The sequence below is a fragment of the Propithecus coquereli genome, unplaced genomic scaffold, assembly GCF_000956105.1.
Source record: "Propithecus coquereli isolate 6110/MARCELLA unplaced genomic scaffold, Pcoq_1.0 Scaffold195, whole genome shotgun sequence".
NCBI classification, from domain to species: domain Eukaryota; kingdom Metazoa; phylum Chordata; class Mammalia; order Primates; family Indriidae; genus Propithecus; species Propithecus coquereli.
Window position 1 is genome coordinate 30,462 of NW_012144411.1, and position 12,657 is coordinate 43,118.

A 12,657-nucleotide genomic window follows, 5' to 3' on the forward strand; every position below is an offset into this window, starting at 1 on the left:
TATGTTATCTTTCATCATAAAATGGTTAATTAAAATAATTTCTAAGTTTCACAAGAATGAACACCAATTTCAGTTTATTACAACCATAAAATATCCCAAGCTTTCACAACCATCACTACCATCTAGGAAATTCACTCTTTTCAGAGCACCACGTATTAAAATGTCAAAAATTAGAAATTACTTGCTGGAAATCAAGATTAGAATGAGGAGTTATTGAAATGTTTTGCCATGTTAAAATGTTTTTTGTCTTAAATTTTATGTAAATTCTTCTAATTCTACTTTAAAACAGCAGCGATAATGCCAAAATACATGTGTTAGAAAAGTATAAGTAACCTACTTATCAATGAGATAAACTTATTTCAGGGAAATTTATGGATAATTCTAAGTAAAAGTTGTTTACTATGTGATTTCTCATTTAGTATATTTATCCTCTACCCCTATCTCACTCCCATAGCAGAAGATATATGAGATGTCAAAACACCTAATGTTAAAAGGAATTTAAATATTCTGAAAGTATGTATCTATAAGATATACTGCACATATTTCACATAGAGCATTTTGAGAATACTCTCCTGTTGTACATTCTGAAATGTTTACAGATCACCATTGTAAGACAGTCTTAAATATATAGAACATAGGTGGTCAATAAATTATTTTCCTAAACCATGTGAATGACTTTAAAAAAATCCACCGTGAAAGACCAGATGGCTCAGCAGATTGGCAATTTACGAGCTAACTTTAATTTCTCACCGGACAATATGACTAAAGGTCATTGTCATCCACCATCTGCCATGTGGCATGTGAATAATGAAGTGGTGGGCTTAGTCTTGTTACCACAGACAGGTGCCCACCATAGAGAGATGAGTCTCATTCCAGTTGGAAATTACTTATGCCTTCTTTGATGAATGGTGAAAGGTGAGTTTCCTGACTAAAGTTTAAAACATCTACAGGTTAAAGTTATTAGAAAGTAAGGGACTAATAAAATTGATCTCTAAATTTTGTATTTTAAAAGAAGATAACTAGTTCCACAGATATTTCCATGGCAACCCCATCAAGTAAATATGTTCTCAAACTAAGAAGTTACTATTCATGTTTTAGACTTCTAACTCTGTAGAAAATTCTGCAAAGTAATTATGTATTAGCACTGAATTTGTATTGAGAAAACATTAGATGTCTTAATGATGTATTTGACATAAAATATGCTCGTTTTAAATTTTAAAATTTTATTTCTAAGTATACGTGTGTACAGGTAATTGAGATGTTCACATATGATTAAGAAAAGGAAAGAACATGTTCTCTAGATAGAATGAGAGAAAGACAAAGATTCATTCGGCAGAAAAATTTTTATAAACACAGTCTTGTTACTCAAACTTGGAAAACCCAACTCAAACATTTAAATATCCTTGCCATCCTATAAGTTTTTATGGTATAGTTAAAGACAATAGACCTTAAATACAAATTATTTGAAAGAATTTGGCTGATGTGTGAAAAAATGTTGAGTAGACAATTTGTGGCTGGGATTTGTCTGTTATTCATTTTTCCTTGAACCCAGAGTGATTAGGGTTCACATATAATAAGGCATCTTCACTCCATGAATAGCCTGTCAAAAGTGAGGTTCTAGTGTTCTGTTGAACATATTAGGGGCTGCAGAGGAAGAACCTACATCCTACTAGAGAGAATATGGAACTTTTCACATACATATCAGTTCTAAGTGGCAGAGACACAGAACATGAACAAGGAAGGCAAGCATAATGCAAAGACTCAAGAGGTAATTGCCCAAGGTGCAGAAAAATAAAAGCATAAATTCTCTCTAAAAGCTTTATATAAAACATTTAGATTGAAAAAAAGAAGAAAATATCAAATGGTAGAATGTGAGCATAAAAGCAAAGAAGGTTTCACCATATTAGTGCTTTGAATTGGTGCTGCATATGTATACACGTATTTATTTTCTATGCATATAAAAACATACATAGATTGAGAGGATCAGATAATTCAAATTATTTAGAGATACTTTCTCAAACTATAAAGTCTACAAAACTTGTATTTATTTATGGAAATACCTGATTTTAGAAAATATAAATTAATGGTTCCCATTATGTAAACACTTTATAAAAAAAACCTAAAGAAATTCTGTTCAGCAAATCAGTGTACAAATGCAGTTCAGATAACTAAACCTAAAAGAGTCAGGGGCTGTGTATATAAGGTTGTCTACCACCACTCAATTTTCAAAAAGCAGCAACACTATTTTAGAAATAATCACACAAAAAAGTAGAAGGAGAATGGTCTACAATGGGAAAAAAGGCATGCTGTTTTGCCTAGGCCTCGAAATATGCAATCAAAGATCATAAACAGTATTTGTTCTAAGAGTGCAATGAGGACTACTGAAGAGGAAGAAAAGAAAAATACCATATGGATCGTTAAAGGATATATTCGGGCAATCTAAATGACTTCAGGAATTTTTAAGGAAATGAAATGGTACTTTTAAATAAAAAATTTACAATTAACTGAATGTTCCCAGAGACATACAGTTCACGTTTCTCAAGAAAAGTAAACTGTAGTAGCTTTTGTTCCTTGAAAACTATATTATTTTTAAGAATTATTTTTAAAAATATTAGTATTATCTTAGTTAAAAAAAGGAACCTGGTAAGGAAAGCTTTTTGGATGGAGCAGTGGGTGAATACAAAAACCACCACAACCACCACCATGGAAAACTTTTATAAAACATTCAGATGCAGCCATTTGCATTTACAGCTGCTTTATATTTAAAAAATTAATATATGCATACATTATTCAATAAATGTCAAGTACCTACTATATGCCTGGCAGAGTTGTAAGTACTGAGGATTAAATGGCAAAGAAGACAGACAGCGCCCCTTGCTGTTCTAGGGCTACTGTGAGGAGGCAGATAATAAACAGCTAATAACTGTGTAAGGCAGCAGCACACCTACTGCCAAGGCAGGAATCTCTTAAAATGCGATGGTGGGGATGGGAAGACACCTACTTACTGCTCTAGATTAGTTGGTTGTGGAAGGCATCACTGAGGATGTCAATTTCCAGCTGAGGTCTGGATGACTAGATGGAGCCATCAATGAGAAGATCTGAGGTTGAAAAAAGCACAGGTGCCAAAACTGGGAGTTAGGGATGAGTGTGGAATGTACAGAGAAGCAAAGAGAATTCCTGTGCGTCTGAAGCACAGTGAGAGGGGGAGAGTCTCACGAGGCTAGAAAGGTAGGCATGGACCAGATAATCTAGTATTTTGCAGGCCGTAGATTTTATTTTAAATGCTAAAGGAAAGTGATGAGAGATTTGTAATTGTCACCTGTATATGTTCCTTTCACTTCTATAGTGATAGTCACCCAAAGTAGGGAGGAGGGAGGAATACATTTCTCAACTTCCCTTGCAGCTAAATGTAGCCATGGTAGTAAATTTGCACCAATGAAATATAAGCAGATGCATCAACTGGTAGCCCAGGAGCATTCCTTAAAGAATAGATGTTATATGTCTCTTGTTCTTTTTTTTCTCTGTCTCATTTCCTTTCCTTCTGGCTGAAATATCGATGTGTTGACTTGAGCTAGAATATCTACCTTTGATCACGAAGTGGTCTTAGATCCGGAGGTCATCTGTTTTATAGTAAAAAGATAGAATGGCATCTACCCAAAAGACCAAATGATACTGTATAAGAAAGACACCTGCACCCGAATGTTTATAGCAGCACAATTCACAATTGCAAAGATGTGGAAACAACCTAAGTGTCTATCAATACACGAGTGGATTAATAAAATGTGGTATATGTATACCATGGAATACTATTCAGCTTTAAGAAACAATGGTGATATAGCACCTCTTGTATACTCCTGGATAGAGCTGGAACGCATTCTACTAAGTGAGGTATCCCAAGAATTGAAAGACAAGCACCACATGTACTCACCATCAAACTGGTATTAACTGATCAACACATAAATGCACATATAAGAATAACATCTATTGGATGTTGGGCAGGGGGGAGGGGGAGAAGGGAGGAGGGGACGGGTATTTGCATGCACAAAGAGTGCAATGCGCACCACCCGAAGGATGGACATATTTGAAACTCGGACTTGGCGGGGGCAAGGGCAACATACGTAACCTAAACATCTGTACCCCCATAATATGCTGAAATAAAAAAAAAAAAGATAGAATGAATTCGAGTCGTGAGGACCTTGTGGGAGTAGAGCCATGATATCAGCTTTTACCCACTGTATATTGTTATCTGAGCTAAAAATACAATTCTCTCTTACTTAGGTCACTGATATTTTGAGTCTTCCTAACTCGCAAGCAAATGTAATCCTAAATGATTTCCCTTGACAGAATTTTAAGCAAAGAAGTGTATGATTTCTATGTCTCATAGGATAGTAAAATGCCATTGTTTGGCTGAGGCTTCAAAAGTCAACAACGACATAGTATGTGCCAAGTTATCTCCTCATTACAAAGTTGGATGCTGTTCCACTTATTTAGACATAGAGAGAAATGATCAAATATACTACTCATAAGCCAGTATCCACTTAGGGGAAAAATATCAATAGGTTGATGTCAAAAAGGCCAGAGGAGCGAGAGATAGTTTCTTTCTATTCTGTGACACTCTGTGGGGAGTCATTTCTCCTGGAATTAAAGCCAAGTGAAAGAGGCCATAGAGGAATACACAGAAACCCTGGTGTGTGTCTCTTATGGTTTGGGTGAAGCAGTGACAGAGAAACCTGAAGCTGAAAAGCTTTTGCTAACTGCCTGAGGCTTCTGAGCTGAGGAAAATTGCCCCAGCCATCCACAGCTGGCGGGAGCAAAAGATGTGTGACTGTTTCTTGGGAGATTAAGGTAGCCTGTACCTGTGTTAAAAGTTGGAGGGGTGTTAAGACACCACTAGAAAGGCACAATTTGTGTGGCCTGGACCACCCTTCATTCTTCTTTGGAACCAAAACTTCAAAAATCTTAAGGTTTTTGTTCTTAAGGAGCTATTAAAAAGAGAAATAAAATCTCTCACATCACAGAAATTGCAGTTAGAAGATTTCAATGTGCATTTTTCTGAGGAACCTTGGAAGTGCTCTCCTAGAGAGTGAGAGCTAAATCCTGCCATGACAGCACCTACACCAGATCACGAGAGCACCAGCCCAGTTAGGCCTTTCTGGACCGAGTATCGCATCCCTTCCTTTCCTTGACCCAAATCTGGAGGATCCAGAGGCAACCTCGTTGGCACTGGCGGGAGGAAAGGAAGGAGAACCACAGAAGCAGGATAAAAATGATGTCTATCATGTTCCATGCTGCCCCTTGTACCATGAAGCAAACCTAAGGTGAGGGAGAAAAGGGGCTTTATTTTTTTAAATGGGTGTATTTCCTGCTCACTTTGATAACCAAACTTAATCTTGTGATTAAAATTGGCATTATACCATCTAAGAGTGGCAAAAAATACGAAATCTGATCCATGAAACCTGATCTAAAATTGATTGAAGAAATAAGGAAGAACTAGCTCAAAGACAAATTTAAAGGGCCAAATGCTCTGACTTGTATCCTTCCTCTGTGTGTGTGTGTGTGTGTGTGTGTTCGGAAAGGAGAAATTTTTAATTTGTACCCTATCAAATTCTCTTTCAACATATAAGTAGCATAATTTTTAAAGGCACACCTTGGGTACTTGGTAGATAATTGACTGTAGGTTTGCATGAATGAATGCAGTGATAAAATTTCAGCAGTTCATGGAAGTCATCACAATAGCTGAACTACAGAGAAGGTATGTCAAGATGAAGGGAAGTGGATAAATTCAGTATATATTTTGGAGGTGATGCTAAAAAGATTTCTAGGTACAGAAACAGAAACTTTGTAACAGTTTGTCTTAACATCTCCACACATACACCTTCCCTTGGGGAAACACTTTAACCACCCACCCCCTTTCTAAGTCATTCCTATCTTTGACTATATCAACATAAGAAATTGCATATTTACCATTCTATCATGCATTAACTCCTGCTGATCTTAGCACCCTATTCCAAAGTGATTCTTGGACGTGAATTTCTTACCATACATTTAACGAGCATTAGCTAAGTTTTCTTTTAGATCGTTTAGAGAAGAAACATTTTCCTAATATTTAAGAAAACTGGTTCATAGATGAAACATGAACAGTAGAATAAGATGTATTACCTACTCCACTATCATGTGGAGAAACATATAAATTGATAAAATATAAAAATTTGTAATTTTCAGAATTAGCTACAGAAAATGCTATATAGAACAAAATTATTTTTGAGGAAAATTGCTGCCCAGAATTTATAAAATAGTTTTGTTGTTTACAATATAATTCTTAAAAACACTATCAGAATATAACACTGTGTTTCAAAATCTATGAAGAAAAACTGATCCATCAAAGAGCTGGAAGGTAAGCCTCAGGAAACCTTCCAACCCTACTCTGAAATAAGAAAATGGCCAAATTACTTCTTAAGAATAATAATAGTCAACATCTTTGAATAATCCTTTTCATAGAATATGCAAAGCTGTTCAACATTTTCTATTTCATTTCAAGGACATGTGAGCCAACCGTTATGATGATGTATCTTACAGGGATTTTGAGACTAGCATGACTTATGTTCATAATATTTGGATGTTTTGTGTTTTTCTTGGACTTATCTACACATTTGTCTCAGTGCTAGCACAAGAAGGGAAAGAAAACAATTCGATCCTAATTCTCAAATATTTAAAGCTATGAGTGTTCTTGTTCTTTGCTTTCTCATTGCTAGATAGAACAGCTACTTTTTCCATCAAGCGAACATGTCTGTATAATTAGACTTTAATAGCCTAATTATAATCTGAAGAGTACACACCTAATCGCAACACCATGACATGAAGAACAAGCTTTTGACTGACAATGGCAAGAAGCTAAAAACCCATTCTTTTGTCTAGACATTCTCTTCCTCCCAAATTTAAGAATAAACAAACTAAAAACTACAGCTGCATTGGTGTTACATACAGACAAGATGGATAAACAAAATTTGACTTTCTTCCTGTTAGAGTAGGCACAGATACTGACAAACACATTTCCCACACCTTATACATCAAATTTTGTCTGCCAGAAGAAAAGCCCAGAGAACAATGTGCTCTGCCTCTGTGTGATATGTCGTCAATTGCCACATGTTTCTACAGGATCTGTTCTCTCTCCCATTCAGCCTAGACAGAATCGCTAAACTTATATAGTTTTAATCAATGATAAACCAAGGGTCTGCCTAGAATCAACACTGCTGTATATTTTTCTGACATCATTCCATTTAGGAGGAAAGGATGAGCAAATTAAATAGGGCAGAATAAAATTCCACCTAAATTTTTGTAGAATATTTTAAAGAAAAATCTGACATATGGCAAACAGAAATTTGTTTTTCTATTTTTTGCATTCCATTATTATCGTTAAAATATTGATGTATAACTCACAACAGAATTGCCCACAATCAGTCCCACAAACACATGCTGAAGAATGTGTTATATTTAAGGTCTGGGGTTGTTTAGGCTGCAGTTGACTGTTTTCCTGATTTCCATTTATAAGGAAATACACATTGGACAATCTATATGCCATGACTTTCAGCAAATTCAGATTGAGAACCTCTGCATACAATCATCTTTGAAATTTTTAAAAATATTATATACATTTGTTCTTTTCTGCTTCATTTTATGTTCTGTTGATAAATACTTGAGCAAAATATCAAAAGCCAAGTTTTGGTAAAGTCAGGTAAAAGGACAGTAGAATGTGGTTCTCTTCAGGAAATGCCAGAAAGACACTCTTTCTTTCCCACTGTTTCCCAGCTATTTGCAAAGTAAGTATTTCATAACCATTCCAAAGAGCGCTTGATACAACATGTCTCAGGAATTGCAATGTTTATCAATGAATAGTAAAGAGTTAATGAGAAATGTTGTATCTCCCTGAAGCTCAAAAGCTCTGAGTCAAAATGTTTAAAAAAATTTCTTTGGGAGATTTAGGAAAAGAATAGCCTTTTGCACAAGAATTCTGTACTATCAAGATAACATACTAGAAAAATTTCATTTCAAAGGATAGTGAAAAACAATACCCACCTCCTCAACCTAGAAGGTTGCTTGTGCCAAGAATCACAAACCATCACATTACCTATCTTTTGCTACCAGACTGCAGTGAGAATATAATATTTTTGTAAGAATTTCACTTGGGTCAGGGTAAAGACAAACATTACTTTCTCATAGTTAAGATGCAGTAATTCCAAAACATGCTTGGGCTGTAGTGGCCACAAACCATTTGATGTGTCATCATTAATGAAATTGTAAAAAATTAAAATACAGTTAGAAAGATGGTTGTCTTCTTGAAAATAGATTTAGATTACACTGCTTCTAATATCCCCTAATCTTTGGTATTAAATATATGTGTGTTTTAATTTAAAACTTTTTGATCCAATAGTTACTTTCTTAACATCAGGATCAATTACAAGAAATTCCAAAAATCACCCAGGCAAGAGGAAATTTAATATTCAAAGTTTGGGTTTGCACAGGCTGGAGTTGATTGTAATTCCAGACTACACAACACAAGTTTGGTGAAATATGACACTGATAAGAGCACGAATCTGCTATGAACTGAATGTTTATACTCTCCCAAAATTTATATGCCCTTATAGGAAGAGACAGACTTGACCACTCCTTCTGCTCTCTACCAGGTGGATTTGCCATCTGAAAATTAGGAAGAGAGCCCACACCAAACACCAATTGTGCCAGCACCTTGACCTTAGACTTCCCAGCCTCCAGAACTGTGAGAAACAAATGTTTGCTGTCTAAACCACTCAGTCTGTGACAATTTGTTATAACAGCTTGAGCTAACTCAGGTAGGATACTATAGAGATTTGTATCTATGTGGGCAGGATGAGAGGTGTCCCAAAAGCTGGGGGAAATTAAAATGGTAGAAATTTGTTTTAGAATGAGACAGATCTGAAAGCAAAGAAGCAAAGCTAAGAACCTAGAGTTATGGGAACTTTCATATGAAGCACATTAAAAAGAAATTATCTTCCTATATAATTATTCCCTTTAATTATATGAAACCCTTGATTAATGTCTGATGCAGCTGTGGAACCAAATGTAAATTATTTTGATGAATAAAGAGACTGAATATTAGAGGGAAGAATAGTCTGTAATGAATCAAGGGTTTGGATATTCGTGGGAAAAATAGCCTATGCCACATTTTTTCTTCCCCTGATTCCTCTATGGAGAAATCACCACCCTATATTAAGATGGCACCAGGAGTTTTAGGCAATGATAAACATAAATGCAGTGCTTACAAGAAACAAGGTAGTGTATGTCTAGAAGTCTTTTAATGGATAAAAATATTTTTCACTTTTAATTTTCAACTTGGAAGAAACCTGAGAAAGAAAGAACAGTGACTTAAATCTATGCTCAATATGATTAATTAAAATTGCCCCTTTTGAAATCCACCAGATTTAAAATTAAAGGTTAAGGCAAAGGTCTATTCTCATAGAGAATAGCATGCAGCTGAAGGGTTGCAAACGTGAGGGACTGCAGGGAAGGCACAAACCTTTACTTTTTATTGTTGCTTAGGGTCAATCTAACATTTGGATTCTTAAAATTTGAGATTTCATGGATTATTAATTAAAGGAATTTCCATCTTTTTTTTTTTTTTTTTTTGAGATAGAGTCTCGCTCTGTTACCACAGCCAGAGAGCAGTGGTGTCATCATAGCTCACTGCAATCTGAAACTCTTGGGCTCAAGCAATCCTCCTACCTCAACCTTTCAAGTAGCTGGGACTACAGATGTGTGCCACTATACCCAGCTAATCTTTGTATTTTTAGTAGAGATGGGGGTCTCTCTCTTGTTTGGGCTGCTCTCAAGCTCTTGACTTCAAGAGATCCTCGCGTCTCACTTTAACATCCCAAAGTGCTAAAATTACAGGTGTGAGCCACTGTGCCTGGCTAGAATTTCCATATTAAGTTTACTGATGATTAATTTTGCAGAATCAAGACATTAAAATCAATCAACTATTTAATTAACCAAATTAAGCAAATACTAGATACCATCATTTCATTAAAAGGAGATTTTTAATCATCATCACATTAAATACACACACACATATATACATGCACATATGTATGCATGTATATACATGTATACACATACATGTATATATACACATACAGTACATCATATACACTAAGAAACAGCTCTCAAAATAAATCATTAAAATTTACCTTAAAATGTCACTACCTTGTCACTCAACATGTGTCATATAGTGGTTTTAAAAAATCATCACAGATTAACATCAGTCCTTAAACTAAAATTTAGGAATCATTACATGAGCTGAAATTCAATTTCAAATTAGGAATGAGCATCATCTCCTTCAGCATTACACCTCTTGGCCCTGTCTGTTACCCCTCTAAACTAATATGTTATAAATTGGCTCTTACACAATTTGGGACTATTCCAGGGATTCCAAAAGCTTGAACTCAGCATGGCCCTTCCTCACCGATGTGGAATAGAGGTTGTGAACTCATGTTGCATCGAGAAGTTTGAATATTGAAGGGAAATTGCTCCAAAGTGTTAAAGTCATCAGGTGAAAAGTAACTAAGTTTTGAATAAGGAATACCTTTTATCTCATTGTAAATTTTTCTTATATAGGAATGTATGAAAATGAGGTGGGAGAAGTACAGGTAGATAACAAAAACTATTGCCATTCTGAATACTAGCCAAAACTGTTGTCCTTGCAGATGTTTCTGTAAGAATTTTCTCTAAGTACTCTGTAATTTTAAGAAGTACTTTAATAAGTGTCTGTTTATACTCACCTGTGAAAAGCTCATTTATTTGTGTATATTGGGACATTTCTCTGATGTTTTCCTTTGGTTTCATGCCATGAGATTTCTAAAAAATAAAATCACCTAATAATGAAGTCTATTTCACACATCTACAGCTAAACCCTCTTCAATGAATAACAAATGGACCCTTCTTGCAACAAATTTTGACCATAAGGAAGATTATTATGATTGGTGTCCTGTGGTTGTTTTATCCTCTGCACCCAATACATATCATTTTTAAAGGATTTAAATTACTTTAAATAATAGAGGGATTGGCTGTTCACAAAGAAATTAAACACACTAAGCTGCTATTTTAAACTTTGTTTTATTATTTTATAGCTTGTGTTTCTTTTTATCCAAAGTAACTCATGCCAAAAATTTCAAAGCACTTTTGGCAGCTATGTAAATACTTTGGAGAGTAAATATCCAATTAGCAAATTTTGGTAGATAGTCTTTTATAGTTTCATGATAAGAGAAGAATATTTTAATATCCTTGAGCAGTTCATTACTAACAACCCTTCTCTGTCCACACATGTGGCAAACGCAGCAGGTTTTATTTGAGAGGACAGTCAGCAGGGAAATCAGTTACCAAAGCCTAAATGTTCCGATAACATGGAAGTGGTTATCTTTTTCTCAACCTGCAGCTTTCTAAAAATAAATAAGCTCATGTTCCTTTACTTTTCTCTCTCTGAGTCATGTTTTTAAATTGCATATTACTACAAAAGATGAAAAATTGTTTCAATGGCAATGATCTCCACCAGAGAGTGGAGAATAGGAGCCTGATCATTTGTTCTCAGGGTACTTTTTCGTTTCACAAACTTGCTCCTTAGTTTCATTCATGGGTTCAGAGCAGTAACTGTTAGCTGACTTTGAGGTCTAATATTCATGAGCTGGAACAAGGTAACCTAGTTCAATTGTTTCCTTTCATGGAGTGAATGATGAAACCAAGAATGATTTCTAAAATGGAAAAACCAAGACTTAACATTTTAAATTAAAAGATTTAAAGCCAAAGCTTAATTTACAAAGCATGTTTCTTATATTGAAATTCACTTTGAAAACCCCAGACTCCATTCTAAAGTCACACAGAACTTCTTTCATAAATGTCCTCTTCATAGAAAGCATTCATCACGGTCTCAAAGTTTGCTATTTTTCTCCCTTTCCACTGCATGAATAGCTTCCGAATGTTATATACCCATGTTGTTTTTTATCATTATCAGAAATAATTACTATGAGTGTTTCTGGCTACCTTTAAAAGGAAAAGAGTGCATCGGACACGGTGACATAGAGTAGTGAGACTTTGCAGAAGCCTCATGTGCTTATGTCTTCAGCAGACCATCAAATCTGAGCAGCCTTTTGGTCATTTGACTACTTCCCTGAGATGACAGAAGCACCTCTTCATTAAACCTTTATCCTTTAAACCACCGTGGATGTACTTGGGAACAATGGACGGGCAAAACTAATCTCTCTAGAATACAATGCTGTAATGGAATCTTGTATGTTGTTTCTTAAGAATTTATAACCATGTCTAAAACATTATATTACATATATATTTTAGGTTATTTTGCCTCTTACATTGTCAAATCCTTTCTGAGTGTGGAAGCACATATATACACAACACAAACACACATACATACATATACATACACACATCATGTATAAAGTAAGTGCACTAGTTTTTGTATAAGGTTATGTGTATTTTCACACACATTCCATAGGTCAAATAACTTCATGTGTTTTTTCTTCTGAAATTGTAATCATTATTAAGGACCATAATTAATTGTACTTTGCTTCAACAAATATTTGTTGAGGTCCTACTTAGCTCTGCTTGTTTAGCAGC